Genomic DNA, 15,522 nt, shown 5'->3' on the forward strand with positions numbered 1-15,522 from the left:
GGCTTTTACAGTGGACAACTTTATGTGTGTGTGTGTGTGTGTGTGTGTGTTTACAGGCCGGCCGGTGCAGTGGGACAAGGGCAGAAACGCGAGAAAATGACATCCTGCACTGTAAAAATAAACTTGTCAATAAATAAATTTGTTTGTAGTTAAAAATGTTAGGCTGGCTTGAAATTTTAAATGACAGATCTGTCATATATTTACTGTAGCAAATCATGAAATGACCACAATATGTCATCAGAGATTATAGAAAATGTAAAAACACTCGCTACACTTTGACATTTCTGCTTCGGGCTTGAATGATTATTTTTCGTTTTAGTTTCATATTAATTATACATTAATGCTGAATGTTCGCCAAATGAGTAAGTGTCTGTTAATGAGTCGTAAGAAATCATAAATAATCTTGTAGGAGGAGTAGATGTTTTTAACGGTTAAGTTGAGCTAAATGCTAATGGAGTCTGGCAGGCAGTGACTCAACTCCAACTCCTGTGGCGCTCAGTGGTGCATCTTGGTGGGATGAGTCTGTCACTGAAAGTACTGCTGTGCCCGACCAGCACGTCGTGGAGTGTGCGTGAGACATTGTCCAAGACAGTCCGTAGCTTGGACAGCATCGTCCTCTGTGACGCCACCGTCAGAGTCAAACTCCGCTCCCACAACGTCGCTGGCCTCGCAGATCAGTTTGTTGAGTCTGTTGGCGTCCGCCACCCACAGGCAATTAAGTCGTTTTTTTGGGCACTCATACTTTTATGAATAGATTGTCAAGTCTGTACTTATATATGCTTTACAAAACTGATGTAATGAGAAAAAAAAAAAATACTTTATGTATGCATTACACAATGTAATCTACTTAGTTACTTTTAAATACATAATTGAATTCTGAGTACAATTTGAATTAATATCCAAACCTTTTATCAGCATTGTGGTAGCCAATACAGTGATCTGATCGCAAACAGGACAATGAAAATTAATTGATTAGTCGCCATTCAAATTTAACCGATGAAAAATGTATCCATGGATATTTAATCAATAGTTTAGAAATGCCAGTAATTGCACCAAAAAAAGACAAAACAAAACAAAAAATGTTAAATAATAACTGAGGCATCTGTGTTGTATCTTATCAATTATTTATGACGAATCAATTGTCAGCATTTTCAACTTTTATTTAAGGAAAATGCACAAAATTTGCAACCCTAGTTTGGAGAGGAGACTGTGACCATTGAGCGGAACAGACAAATACTTTGTGCTTTTACTTAAGTACTTTTTGAGCACCAGTACTTGTATTGTACAGTACACATTTTAGTCATGTAACAGTATTTGTACTTGAGTACAGATTTTCAGCACTCTCTCCACGCCTGTGTGTTTGTTTTACAGACAGTTATCATCAGTGATAGAGGATCCCAGCCAGTCAAGTCCTGATGCAGTTCTGTTAGACTGTTGGTATTGATACTTAATGGTATTTTAATGAAGTCTGAGGTTGTGCTCATGAGTTCAGACTGTTGTTAATAATTTTGTTAAAGACAGTTTCTTCTGCATGCTGAGTCAGTTTGATACTAATGTGTCAAATATTATTAGTCTTACAAAGACAGCTGTACAAATGATCGAGGACTTATAATTGAATACAGCTAGATTTTATTGAAATGCTTTTTCTACTTTTTAAAAAAATATGCTGGGATTTATAGAATTAGATGCAAAAGTAGCAGATTCTATTACCCTTTGTAAATAAATAGTAACATGCTGGCACACACTTTAAATTTACTGTAAAACCCACAGTTATCCTACTGTCATATACTGTAATAACCTAACCCTAACCCTGAATGAAATATATATACTGAAAGTAATAAACTATAAAAAATAAATTACAGTCAATGCACTGTAAAATAACAGGGAAATGCCGTCTCTGTCTCTGCTGCTGTTCTGTTACAGTGAAATTCTTTACCTTGCAGTTTTAACTCTAAACCAATGCATGCTGGGAAGTTTGCTAATTTGCTGATCATGTTTCTTTAGAAACTTAATTTAATGATTTGATTGAACTATGCACATAAATTCATTCTGCTCATCATTTCGAGTCAAAAGACTTCAGGTTAGAGGAACTCATGTTTAAAATTTCTGAAAATATAAGTAAGTTGATTCCACTAAATCCCTGAATGATTTTTTACAGTGTATGTCAAATATGATCCTTGTCTGAGGATATTGCTATTTCTGTGCCCTTCCCCCTTCTCTGCACTACTCTAGCAGGGGTCTCCCCTAGAGAGTCAGAGCGAGTCAGAGAGGAAAAGACAGAGAGACCACTGCTACATGCCGTCAGTACAATCAGGTCATAGTAAACTCAATATTGATTACCACAGGCGCATAGTTCCCTCAAGGAATATTGTATGGCTCCTAAACTGACACCGCGGGAGATAAAAATACCATTAAATACAAGACGCTCATTGTAAGAATATTATTGAAAACCTCAGGCAAGTGATTAGTTTCCGGGGGAATATTATGAGAACATTACAGTGATTTTTCTGTTCTTGTCAGAAGGTGCAGCGGCATCATGGCAGGTGTGGTTGAGACAGCAGGATTTCATTTGGTCCCTGTTGAGCTGTGCATGTCTGGAACACCTGTGGTAGTAACTTTTATGGTCCAACCGACGGTCCATAAGTTACAGCTCCTGCTGTGGCTAATTTTTTTATTGGACTTATGGAAATTTCTCAAAACCACCATGTCCTTAAAACGCAAGCTAAAGGTGCTCGCAGCTCGATAGCTTCTGACTAGCTAGTTTTGGCAAACGATGGGTGACGCCAAAATTTTAAAATTATCCCCGCCAGCTGATCATGCAATCATGCATGTGTGCAGGCTTGTGGGGTAATGTATTACATGTAACAAGATTACATAATCTAGATACAAAAATGGTAACAGATAAAAAAAGATGTAATCAGATTACAGATACATCCTGTAAAAATAAGAATTATTAGCAGGATTACAATTTTACAATAAAGAACAATACCATGCACAACTGCCAATTCATCACCTCTGGTGAAAAAAATTAACTGGGTGGAAATTTCAATCAATCAATCAATCAATCAATCAATCAATCACCTACACACAACAAAGGAAAGGACAGCCAGACAAACAAATAAACCAAACAACCAACATGCATCTATTTTGAATAATTAATTAATAGTTTTGAGTCATTTCTTTTAAAATAAAAAGTCCAAATTCTCTTTCAGCTTCTTAAAAGTAAATATTGTCAGGTTTCTTTTCTCGTCTCATACAATAACAAAACAAGACTTTTGAGGACCTTGTTTTGGACGTTGGGAAACACTGACTGACATTTTTCATGATTTTCCAGCATTTGATGGACCACACAACTAATTGATTAATGAAGAAAATGCTCAACAGATTGATTGATAATTTAAAAATAATTGTTACAGGAAGGACTTGAAAAATAGGTCCAAAATGTAACTGTAGGAGGAGCGTAGCCTGTTTAGCCTAATTCAACAAACAGCACCATCTGCTGGACAACTGCAAGAAGCAACTGGACTAATATAATAGAAACTTATATTTAATATAAATTTCCACTAATTAAATGTATATCCATACTCAACCCATATAATGGAAACTCTCTCTTTCTTTTGTTCTTTGTTCATTTGTTACCTCAAGACATAAAATGAGGAAGAGCAGATGAAGGGCGCCCACTGGTGATAATTTTACGTTCCGTTTTTTGAGTTGCTTTTAGTTTATGCACTAGTTGCCAATGCTGGAGTACTGACTTTTCCTGCAGGAGTGTCCGCCACTGATTCAGGCTTTCTACTGAAGGAATGGGCATGCACAGCATCACTAGTAGAGCAGCCAATAGGAATGCTCGGTCTCTGAGATGATCAGGGTGTTGCGTCATGGGCCTGATTTCCTAAAGCCTGAAAACAAACAGAGCCTAGAGAAGGTGCAGGAGTCTAGTTTTCTCTCAGACAACCTGATTTGAAAAGGCTGAAAGAATCGTTGCTCAGTGATGCCAAAAACTGTCGCCTCTCCCAGCTTTAACAATCAGAAGAAGCATTTGATACAACAGTGTAATGCTGTAAACTTGGTAATATTATGGACACATTTTGCCAGTCCTCAGAGTGTATTTAGATTATGTACTCAGCCCTATAAAAAACGAAATATTTCTCCACTAGATATAAAGTCAACAACACATTAGGACTGATGTTAGAAAATAGATTTACAGAAAATAGAAAATGGAGACTGCTTCAGTTGAACATACAGAAAACTAAAAAAAAGATCTCCACAATAAAAATACCAAAAGAAGAAGCTGGGGAGAAAAAGTGACAGGTAGACGGCAGGTAGATTGAGTTGTAAGCTGACAGCGAAGATGGACTGAATGACATAACAACAGAGCTAAAGGAATGTCAGGTAAAGACAAATGCAGCCAAGTTTGGACCAACTTTTGTCCAATGGCAACGCTGGAAAGTGGGAAGATGAGACTAGGTGAGAAAGTGTTATATTTTATATATGACACCCTTAAGTGAAGTTACACCAGTTAAACTTAAGGCCTGATAAACCACTTAAGTAGAAGTGAATAAGAAACTGCTGTGGCGATGAAGTACTTAAGAACTCCTTAGGCAGTGCGGTGTGGGGAGATGTTAATTCATTAGCTTTCAGCTTAGGAGACAGGAGTAGAGAGGCAGGCACAGAGGGATCCACAGGCAGACAGAGATAAATAGAGCAGACGGGTTTCAGAAACCACAGACACAGTTGGGGAGAAGGACCACAGGTACTTTTTACTCCTCTACTGCTTTTAATGTACAAATGTGAGCAGTTCATGGCTCCACGTCAGGTAAAAGCAATTTGACTCGCTGCCGGCATGCTGTTACTCTGGCCCAGCCGTTTGAATCTTCGCGGTGCCTCTGTGAATCTGTGTGGTCCCTGAAACACGGTGGAGACGGCGGCGACCCACAGACCAAAAGGTCAGGCCTGAGAGGATATTTTGATCGTCCCCCCCCGACCATCAGTGTTTCTCTTATCGTACTGTTTCTCAGCTGAGGTGGTAGATGAGACTCTGAGAGCCAACATCTGTCATCCTGTTACCACTGAAACAACCCACTGAGATGAATCTGACTCTGAACACTGTTTTTGTCTTTTCAGAGTTTACTTTTAAACCACACTCAGATATCCTCTTTAAGTTTTCAAAAGGAAAAGATTTTTCAATGTCAGAAGTCAGAATGTGGATCCTTTTAGGTTAGATTTATAATATCTTATCCAATTTATCACTGAACACATTTTTGTCCATAACTCAAGATTTCATAGTCTTTATTTATGAAAAAATGACATGATTACATGGTGCAGCCATACAACTGTGAGGCAGTGATTCTGTTTTTTGACTGCTCTGTTTTATAACCAGACGTCTCTGCACAGCGCTCAGTGGTGGAGAAAGGTCTGTGTCCACACATACACAGTCTGCTATAGGGGGAAAAAACAAAACAAACAAACAAAAAACACTGCCTGGTTTGCATTTATTTAAACCAATTGCAAACGTCTTGGGCAGCACTAAGCCCAGGATGCAGCGGCAGTGCTGCTGCAAAATAGCGTTGAGGGGGAATTTGTTTTTGGTGGAACATTTGCACGTCGGAAGGTGAGCTCTGGCATTAAAATGACTATATCACTGCAAAAGACAAGGGAACAGCTGTTAGCTTGTTTAGGTTTGTACCGTTAGCATCCCAGGTGCTAATTTGCTGTTTTCAGCATGTAGGTTGCAACACGGAGGTTGTTGTTGTTTCCCAGGGAACTTATGTAGGGGATGCCACAGTGTCGCTTGAAATAGGCATTTATATTTTTCCTGAGAATTATTCATTTTTGTGTCCCAGTAAAAGGAGCAAATTTTCCCAGGAATTCCAGGAAATAAACTTATTTTTTAAATGCGTAACTTCAGCTAAGCCCTGGTCATTGCAAGCAATACTAAATGCAAGAAAATATATGTATATGTTCCTAACCTGACCTTTTTTGTGTAGTATTTTGATCATTATTAAGACAAAAGAACACAACTTATGTCCATCAACATTAGAATTAATGCCAGAATTATGAAATGCCAAGTTTATTGTCTGTGATTTGTCTTCTGAGAATAAAAACCTCATGAAAGTGATATTTTACAAATCTTCATTATATAAACTAACAAATTTATTAAAGCAAGTAATTTGGTGTTTTCTAAGTCATTCTATTGAACTAAGTTTTCTGTGGCTGCTCTGCTGGTGTGAGTCGAGGCTGTGAGTGTGAGCTCCCTGCAACAGATGAATTCAGTCAACTAACCTTCTTAACTACAGTATTGGTGCAATCACAAGAGGTCAGCCTGCATCAGAATGAATTTAATGGGCCAAAAGGTGTTACCGTACTACCTGTAATAGAGGTGCAATTCCACAAGGTCAGACTAGGAGCATGCATGTGATTTTTAATCATAGCACCTTGTGTAATTAATATGCTGTGTTGTGTTTTACCTGCGCACAGCACACACACACACACACACACACACACACACACACACACACACAATTCTGCTGCATTTTTTATGTTTGCCATCACTGTATTTCCCACAAAATGAGAAGTGGTCTTCATTAGATTTCTCAGGAATTCCGTTCCCTGGGATTAAACCCTATCTTGAAACAAGCGACCGATGGCAGGCTCCGGTGAATCAGACTATATGACAACCTCTCACTTGAATTTGAAATCATATGAGGGGGTCATGTTGATGTTGGTAAAACTGTGCAAATCTCCACCAGTTGCATCTGGCAGTTTTGGTGACATTGCAGCAGGTGCTTCACTATCTGTTCCCAGGTGGGAATGTGCTCTCTACTGAACAAGTCTGTTTTCAAGTCATACAAGTATAATTGCTGTTATGGAACATCATAATGTTCTGAAACCACACTGCTAGGTTGTAAAAGTGAGCTGTGGGTCGGGGAGGAAGGCAGGAAATATGTTTGCCATCATTCATCAAACTGAACTGTTTCAACTGTAAGAAAGAAGCATTACTTTTGCAGGATGATGATGCATTTTTGACATTATCCAGTTGGTATTAACTGAGTTTTGAGAGCCTCGGAGGTTAAATAACTTCCTCGACCCAGGAGCATCAACTTATGAGAAAATATGAAAACTGGAAGAGAAGAGGATTTTAGTGAAAACACAGAGTGCACAGAGAGGTCAGCGTTAGATTAGAGAATGATTATCTCATTTGTTTGGAAATGGCTCGCAGTTTCTCTTAGGAGGATAGTGTTTGAGTTACCTCTGTGCATAGCTGAATGGAGAGATTCAAATGTGCTGAAGTTTGATTGGAATTGATGCCACCAGAGTGGAAAGAAGACAGTACGGGTGCATGATCTCATTACTGAGTGGAAATCAAACTTCGAGGAAGCAGTTCAGCACACAGGGTGGTGCAGATCTTGAGCTAGAAAAAGGTTAACCAGCTTTAAACAAAATAACGCCTGTAGAAAAGAGGAATCAGGAGGAGCATCACAATGATGAAGAGGCAGCAATGAGGACGCACAGCTCAGCGTTGTTGAACACAGACTGAATGAGCCAGCGTTTCTACGTTTGATTGAGGGGGTATAGAACATGTGACCGTGTAATTACCAGAAAAGACGTAACAAGATGAATACAATGTTAAAGACTTAACAAGACAAAAATGGCAAGATGAAAACAACATAACAAGATCATAACAGATGTAAACTATGTAACAAGATTAAAATAATGAAAACAACATAACAAGACATAAGAAAACCAAAACAATGTCATGAAACAAAAACAAGGTAACAAGACAAAAACAAGATATAACAAGATGTAACCTTTGTAACAAGATGAAAACAGCGTAACAAGACGAAAATACCAAAAACAACATAACAAAACATAAGAAAGCAAAAACAACGTAACGAAACAAAAATGATATAACAGCACGAAAAAAGATATAACAAAATTTAAACTATGTAACGAGATGAAAACATCATAATAAGAAATAACAAAAACAATATAATGGGATGTAACAAAACAAAAGCAATTTATCAAGACAAAAACAACATAACATGATATAAGAAGACAGCTGGTAGAAATGTCTTTCAGATGGCGACTTTTTACCTTTATACTTTAAGTACATTTCAGAGGCTGTATTTTTTCACTTTTACTTGAGTAAAGTAGTTGAATCAGTACTTCTACTTTCACCAGATTCTTTTTTTTTACACAAGCATCTGTGCTTCTACTTGAGTAGCAGATATGTGCACTTCTGCCACCTCTGATGTTCAGTACCTCCAGCACAGTCGACCTCTGGATTGATGACGCGCCGTGAAAACACTCCCATATCTCAAAATGTCGAAACATTTCTTGGAGTGTTTAACAAATGACACACACTCTCATGTTTTTTCTGGTGAGGACCGTCTGAATTCCCACATGACCCATGTTCAGTAACTGCAATACATAAACATGTCGTACGAGGATGCAAAGCTAATCTTTGCTGATAGAGCTGCAAAGCCTTTGAGAGCACCACATGACAATCCATAAACAAAAGTGAATTATTCTGGCCTTAAGAGAGCAAACCTGTATCACTGGCTTTGAATTTGGAATGAGGTGTATTATTGTGTAAGCACATGTTAGGACAGTTATGTCAAACCAGGGGTTGAGAAACGCGGGTAGATTTAGCCCAGTATATTCTCAGCAGACAGTCAGCGCCAATTTAACCTTTGACCTATATCCTGGTGCAGCTCTCCAGGGACTGTTTATTTTGTAGAGCTGCCTGTGCCTTGGGAAGATGTATTAGGTGAGGTATGAGAAAGGAAGATGCTGGCGGAGGAACATGAGGCTGAAAAGCCGGCGTAAACCCTGTTTGGGCGGTGTGACTTTGTAGCCATATTCCCATCTACATATGTCAGGGAGTGAAGGATTTGTGGTCAGGGATTTGAGAATACTGACACTGGAAACCTCAGTTCATCCAAGATATATATTTTTTAGTCCACAGAAAGAGCTCATTTTACTGAAATTCATAAAGAAAATACAGCTTAATTATGTCAAAACATATATGATGCACTTAGCATATATTTTAATGGTTAAATTAACTGGAAAATTGTTGTAAAAATATGTTCTTAATGTTTTTGTGTAGTCAAATTTCTTGTTGAATAAAATCAATTATTTGTTCACTTTATTAGAGAATTGCAGTGTTATACTTAACATTTTTTACTTTCTCAACATATAAAAAATGATCTCTGCACTCCTGAATGTATGACAGGTGTGATGGAAGAAGATTCAACTTGAGGAAAACTAGAAAGACTCCCACACACTGTCTCGCTTTCTGCTGATTTATAAAATATCTGACGTTTCGGTCTGGACGACCTTCAGGTATACTGGCAGCATACAAATATTTCTACACATATATAAAACAAAGACACTGCCTACATTGACAAACATCCAATCAGCGCTGTATAGCAGTGGATAAACCGTTCTTATACGTTCCTGTGATAAAAACAGTTTCCCTAAATTCTTCACAATAGCCCCATGTTGTTTTCTTATTTAAATTATGAAGCAACACAAATGGGAAATGTTTTCATTTTGAGGAGGGGGGGTTCATCAGCAGTAACTTAATATGACCCCAACACAGCTGAAAGCAAATATGAAAGAGTATAATAATGTAGATGCCTGAAAGTACAAACAGCGACACAGGAGAGAAACTATATTTCAAAACATAAAGATTCTGTTAGTAGCTACAAAAGCTAAAAAAGCACTGAGAGCTGAAAGTATCACGACACTCGCTTGTTCAAGGATGACAGCCTACTTGGAGGAGGGTCAGGCTTACTTTGGCCTCGCTCCAGAGTAGGTCCATCTCGGGCACTGCTGACAGTGATAATGGAAATGCAATGCGGCAAGATTTTTCTCGGTGCAACCAATAGCCCACGCCTCCACCAATGTGACGGTTTGGTGGAGACGTACAACTGTGAGGCAGTAATTTTGTTTCTGACTGCTCTGTTTTGTACGACCATTGGTGCCTGACTTCTCACTCTTCTTAACTGACTCAGGACAACACATGTGGAGAACATGTTAATGAACTTTGCAAATCTCTGCTGGCAGTTGTTGTGGCATTGCAGTAGGTGCTTCACCACCTGTTGCCTGGCCGGGATCTCTGACTCTTTGACTCCTCTAGTTCAATCTAAGTCCAGTCGACTTAATATATGATTTACTGTGCACATAAAAAGTTTTATGTGCAAGCTGTTTACATTAAACTTTTAGGTTGAGTGAGCGAGTTGGCATTTACAGCAAAGGATCCAAAATAAGGAGGTGTCACGTGTATCATCTGGTGGAGCATTTGCAGCATGCAGGTCCAGGAATAAAACACTGACATACCTGTACTCACCTCTTTGTTCAACTTGCTTTCTAATTTTAAAATATAGGCCTACCTAATCTCCCCAAGGCGAGAAGTGAAGTTTCTGTGGAGCTCAAACAAAAGAGCACGATACCTCATGTCCTGAATTTTGGTAAATGTCCGTTCCCTCCTCGTCTAAGCACTGGTCCTTAGACATTAAAAGCAGCTTATGGGTTCATTACAGACATAATGATCATGACATAATAATCATCTGTACAATTTGCACAATGTCGTAAACCTTGAGGCAGCGAGAACCCTGTGAAGGAAGTGTGTGGGTAATACTCTCATAATACAGTCATTACAGATCCATAATGTATCATGTGATGATGGATTGTATGTAACTGTCAAATGTAATAATAATGAAGCACCACAGGGCACTGAATGTTTACCAAAGACTTCAGGTCATGCAGAAATAGCCATAAACATTTATAATTTGGTCAAACACAGTTCACACGGCAGGACAATAATGTGGTTTAATTACACATCACAGTGTATAATGTACATTAAATAGCAGAAATCATTATCAGGTGTCTCATATTACACACACTACATACATACACTCACTATAACTGCAGATGCATGTATTTAATACAGATGAACATCATGATTATCAGAGAGTATGTCAGAGTATATGAAAAATACATAAATTAGGCTCTGTGCTATGATGAAATATGTATACAGTATATGTTAGCAGTGGACATGTCAGTTTGTGTTTGTCTGAAGTGGAGGAGACGTTGCATGCATTAACACACAAACTCACCCACTCACGTGCACATAATTGATCCCTACATGCATTAAAAAGTCTATATAGTTACTGTAATTACCTTCACACTATTTAATCATTAATCTTACATACAAATGAACATTATGATTTTTTTAGCTCTGTGTTGTGACCGTTTGCTTTGTCCACTCTTACATTTAAGCATCTTAATACAGGATTAATTGTACACGGAGATGGAAGGAATGAATGCATCATTTATTGAAGTTTAAGAAGCAATACCACAATATTAAAGTACTCTATTACAAGTTAAAGTTGTGCAAAGATGATGCATCGTATTTTATAAGGTTACCTTATGTTTAGGGAAGTGCTAGTAGGCATACATAGTAATGAAATTAAAGGTAGTAAATACAACATTTACACTGGAGGTTGCTTTAGCAGCAGAATCTCAGAGCAAAACTTTGTCTTTTCAATAAAGTTTTGAGGAAAAAACTCGTCCAAACTCACAAAACTCTAATCAATCTGTCAAACTAGGCAGTGCTGGACAAATATGGATCAAGATTCTGTTACACTATTGTCCATTTCTCACTCGAAATTATTCAGAAACATATTTTAGTGACTGTGTAGTTGTAAAACAGGAACGATTGTAACCAGGTAGCTGCTGTTCTGGCTCTTGCATCTAGAGGGGAACCCCAAACCTGTGAAAGATCACGTACAAGTGATCACTTTAACCCAAACTATGATCCTTCCCCAATCAATCACAATGTCACAATGTGTCACATATGACACGTAAGATTCACAAATATAAAGCAGATGATGTAAAGTTAAAAGTTTTCTGTAAATACTGCTGTAAATACTCAAGCACTCAAGTACAAGTACTGTTACATGACTAAAATATTACTCAATTACAAGTAAAAGTACTGGTGCTAGAAAAATACTTAGATTAACAGTACAAAGTATTCTTCTAAAAAACTACTCAGAGTATTAGTTTCTTGTTTAATGCATTATATTGTCCAAATCTTCAGTTTAAATTCCTTGCAACTCCTGTTCTGTTCTGCTGCTCAGCGGTCACACTCATTTTTCCATGAATGCATATTTTGTGCATTTTTCCTAACCAGTGAAAAAACAGTGAAAAACTATCAATTAATCCTAAAAATTTTTTTTTCTTTTTTTCTCATATTTAGTTTCTTCTGGGTCAAATGAGATACAACTGTTGCCAATTCTTTACTGTTGATTAAATATTGATTAATACATTTTAATTGACTAAATTCTTAATGGCAATTAATCAATTAATGATTAATGATTAATCAAGATCCATCCTGTAATGCTAACAATTTCCCACCAGGATCAATAAAGAATTTCTGATTCTGATACTCCAAAACTGTGCTGCTGCACTGTTTTATTTTTTATTAATATGTCATTGCTTTCATTGGTCCTTTTGCAATCATCACCTTTAGGCTACAAAACTGCAGATGAAAAGTTTGGCTATTAATTCAAAATGTACTCAGTACTCAATTATGATTTTAAAAGTAAGTAAGGACATTATATAATCAAATGCATACTTAAGTATGAGTAAAAGTACAGATTTGAAAATCCACTCATAAAAGTACAAGTACCCCCAAAAATTACTTCATTACAGTAATTTGAGTATTTGTAATTAGTTACTTCCAGTCCTGCATATAGCCTACAAAATAAATAAAAGAGGCCAGATAAATCTGAAAAATCTGACTAGCAACATATCTCAGATCAGGTAGTGCAGGCGCTCTAGTTTTTCTATATTTATCTTCGCCCTTTGTCTTCTCATCTTTCTGAACGTCTCTGTCTCTCAGTCCCCCTCCCATCTCTCACTCATTTACTCATGAAGTAAAATAAATGTGTGTACTTGCAGGTTGCAACTCAGGAATTCCACACGCGAGGTGTGATACTGAGGGCTCTTGACAGAAGTGTCAGTTTTTTGCTGTGATGAGGCAGTAAGAGAGGAATCGTTGTTGGGCTGTGGTTTGTCTTCCTCAAGCTTTAGATCATTGGTTCTCAAAGTTTCGATGACTGAGTGTTGGTTTAGGGAGCCAGCATATGATGCACAGGGAAATTCATGTACTCACCGTAGGATCTGTGATTGGTCTGATAATGGAGTTTAACATTAAATACTTTGAGCACCAAATGTGTTTGTTTGCACTTATCACTTTATCTGTCCCCTGAGGTCCAACAACAAACTGATCCACTGATCCACCTACCATTTCTCCTCAGACCATCTCCCACTACAGTCCCCCCTCCCCAGTTTGCTCCATGTGTTGGTCAAAGAATAAGATCTAAGAATAAGATCAATTTAGAACAGAATGAGGTACAAAAAAATATTATTGAATAGAATATTTTGTGCACAATCTTAATTGAATGTTGACATTAACATTGACATTATGAATAAGAAATTTTAGAATATATAAAATGTGGAAAATACTAAAACAAAACATTGAGCTTTGGCTCTGCTGCCTGGTAATTAGTCACTTAATTGATTTTAAATTCAATATTTAATCAATCATCAGTGAATGTAAATCAGAGTTTTAATAGCAGACAGTAACTACGTACATTGCATGCATCTGCACTACATCCCGGAGGCAAAAACTGCACTTTTAAATCCACAAAGCTGAAAAGGGCTGTTTTCTGACTTGTTAGAGATACATGGTTCTCACAGGACAGTGATGCTACAAATGTTTAATGGTCTTATAGACCATGACGCATTGCTGTAGATTAAACTAGCCAACAGTGGCCTATAAAGTAGTTAAAATGAGCTCAACCATAAAGCGATACCTCACCCAAAAATGAAATTTCACTCAATATCTCCTCAACCCTGTGCTGATGTGAGGATGGGTGAAGATCACAAAACACTCCTGGAGCTTCAGCAGAAAACAGCGTTGCAGCCAAATCCACAGTTGAAGTGAATGGTGACCAGTTTTAATATGTAAAAAAAAACAAAACACAAAATGTCTCAAGCAATAGTTGACATAGTGTGCACTCGGCTCCAGTCTGAGAGACTACAGTTGACATTTAGGATAAAAACTTGGTGTAAATGGCGTCTTTTTGGGTCAGATTTTAATGTTGTGTCTTACAGACACTTGGATTACACCTCACGAACAGTATGGAAACATTTTGTGTTTTTTGTGTTCTTTTTTTTACATTTTAAAACTGGTTATCATTCACTTCAATTGTACTGGCTTTGGCTGCAACGCTGTTTACTGCTGAGTGTTTTCTTCACCCATCCTCACATCAGCACAGGGGTGAGGAGATATTGAGTGAAATTTCATTTTTGGGTGAACTATTGCTTTTAACATCTTGTATAATGTTTGTATGGGGCTGACCGGCCTATGAACAGTCAGAAGACTGACAGGGACTCTCATGCACAGGCACACACGCTTGCATGCTCGCACATTACATTTTTTTCATCTTGTTATCACTTCTTTCTGTAGTTGTTGTCCTGTTATATCCTTTTATACTGTATTCGTCTTGTTTTGTCATTTACCTCAATCTCATCTTGTTACGTTGTTTTCCTCCTGTTAATTCTCTCATGCCATGTCCCTCTTGTTACATCTTTTTCCATTGTTTATGTCTGTATAACTTAAGTAATGAGCCTGTTTTGTAGGAGGTGTAGAAAGTACAGATATGTGTATAAATATGTAGGGAGTAAAAGTAAAAATGTTTAAAAAAAAAAAAAGAAATACTCAAGTAAAGTACAGTTGCCTGAAAAATTGACTTAAGCACAGTAATTAAGTGTTTGTACTTAGTTACTTCCCATTTCTGGTGCTCACATAAATGAAGTGTAAAGTAAAAAGTATCAAATTTATTATTAAAATGTAGTGAAGTATAAACATAACCTCTGCAATGCATTTGACATAAAAGTGGTTCAGAAGTGTTTTAAATGTATTAATGTATTATTAATGTTTTAATGTGTTACATTCCACCTTGACCGTACGACACACTGGTGATGTAACACACTAGTGATGTTTTTTTTCATCACATCAGCCTTGATAAACACAAAAGTCTTTCATTTCCTGCTTTCTTTTTTCCTCCACTTGTGCTCATTAATAGTTTCAGGCTTTTCATTAGCTGTGTTCAGTCCCAAATTAGCTTGTACTGCCACATCTCTGATTCATTTTTAAATTAGCCATGAATTGAATTCCATGTTAGAACTAAAAATGTCTTTAGCACAAATACTAAATTTGGCTTCCAGAAACCTGCAGCTACAAGTGTGCATCACATATACAAGAGTTTTCTTGAAACCTACTGACTAATTCCATACAGGCAGAGGTGGCAAAAGTACTCATTCTTTACTGTGGTAGGAGTAGTATAGATACTTTGTACAGAAAAAAAAAAAAGTTTTTCATCATATGTCTTATATGTTTTTCTTTTCTCGTTACATCTTTTCAATTTTTACACTGTTTTTGTCTCG

This window comes from Lutjanus erythropterus, chromosome 13 (assembly GCF_056507025.1).
Source record: "Lutjanus erythropterus isolate fLutEry1 chromosome 13, fLutEry1.hap2, whole genome shotgun sequence".
NCBI lineage: Eukaryota > Metazoa > Chordata > Actinopteri > Lutjaniformes > Lutjanidae > Lutjanus > Lutjanus erythropterus.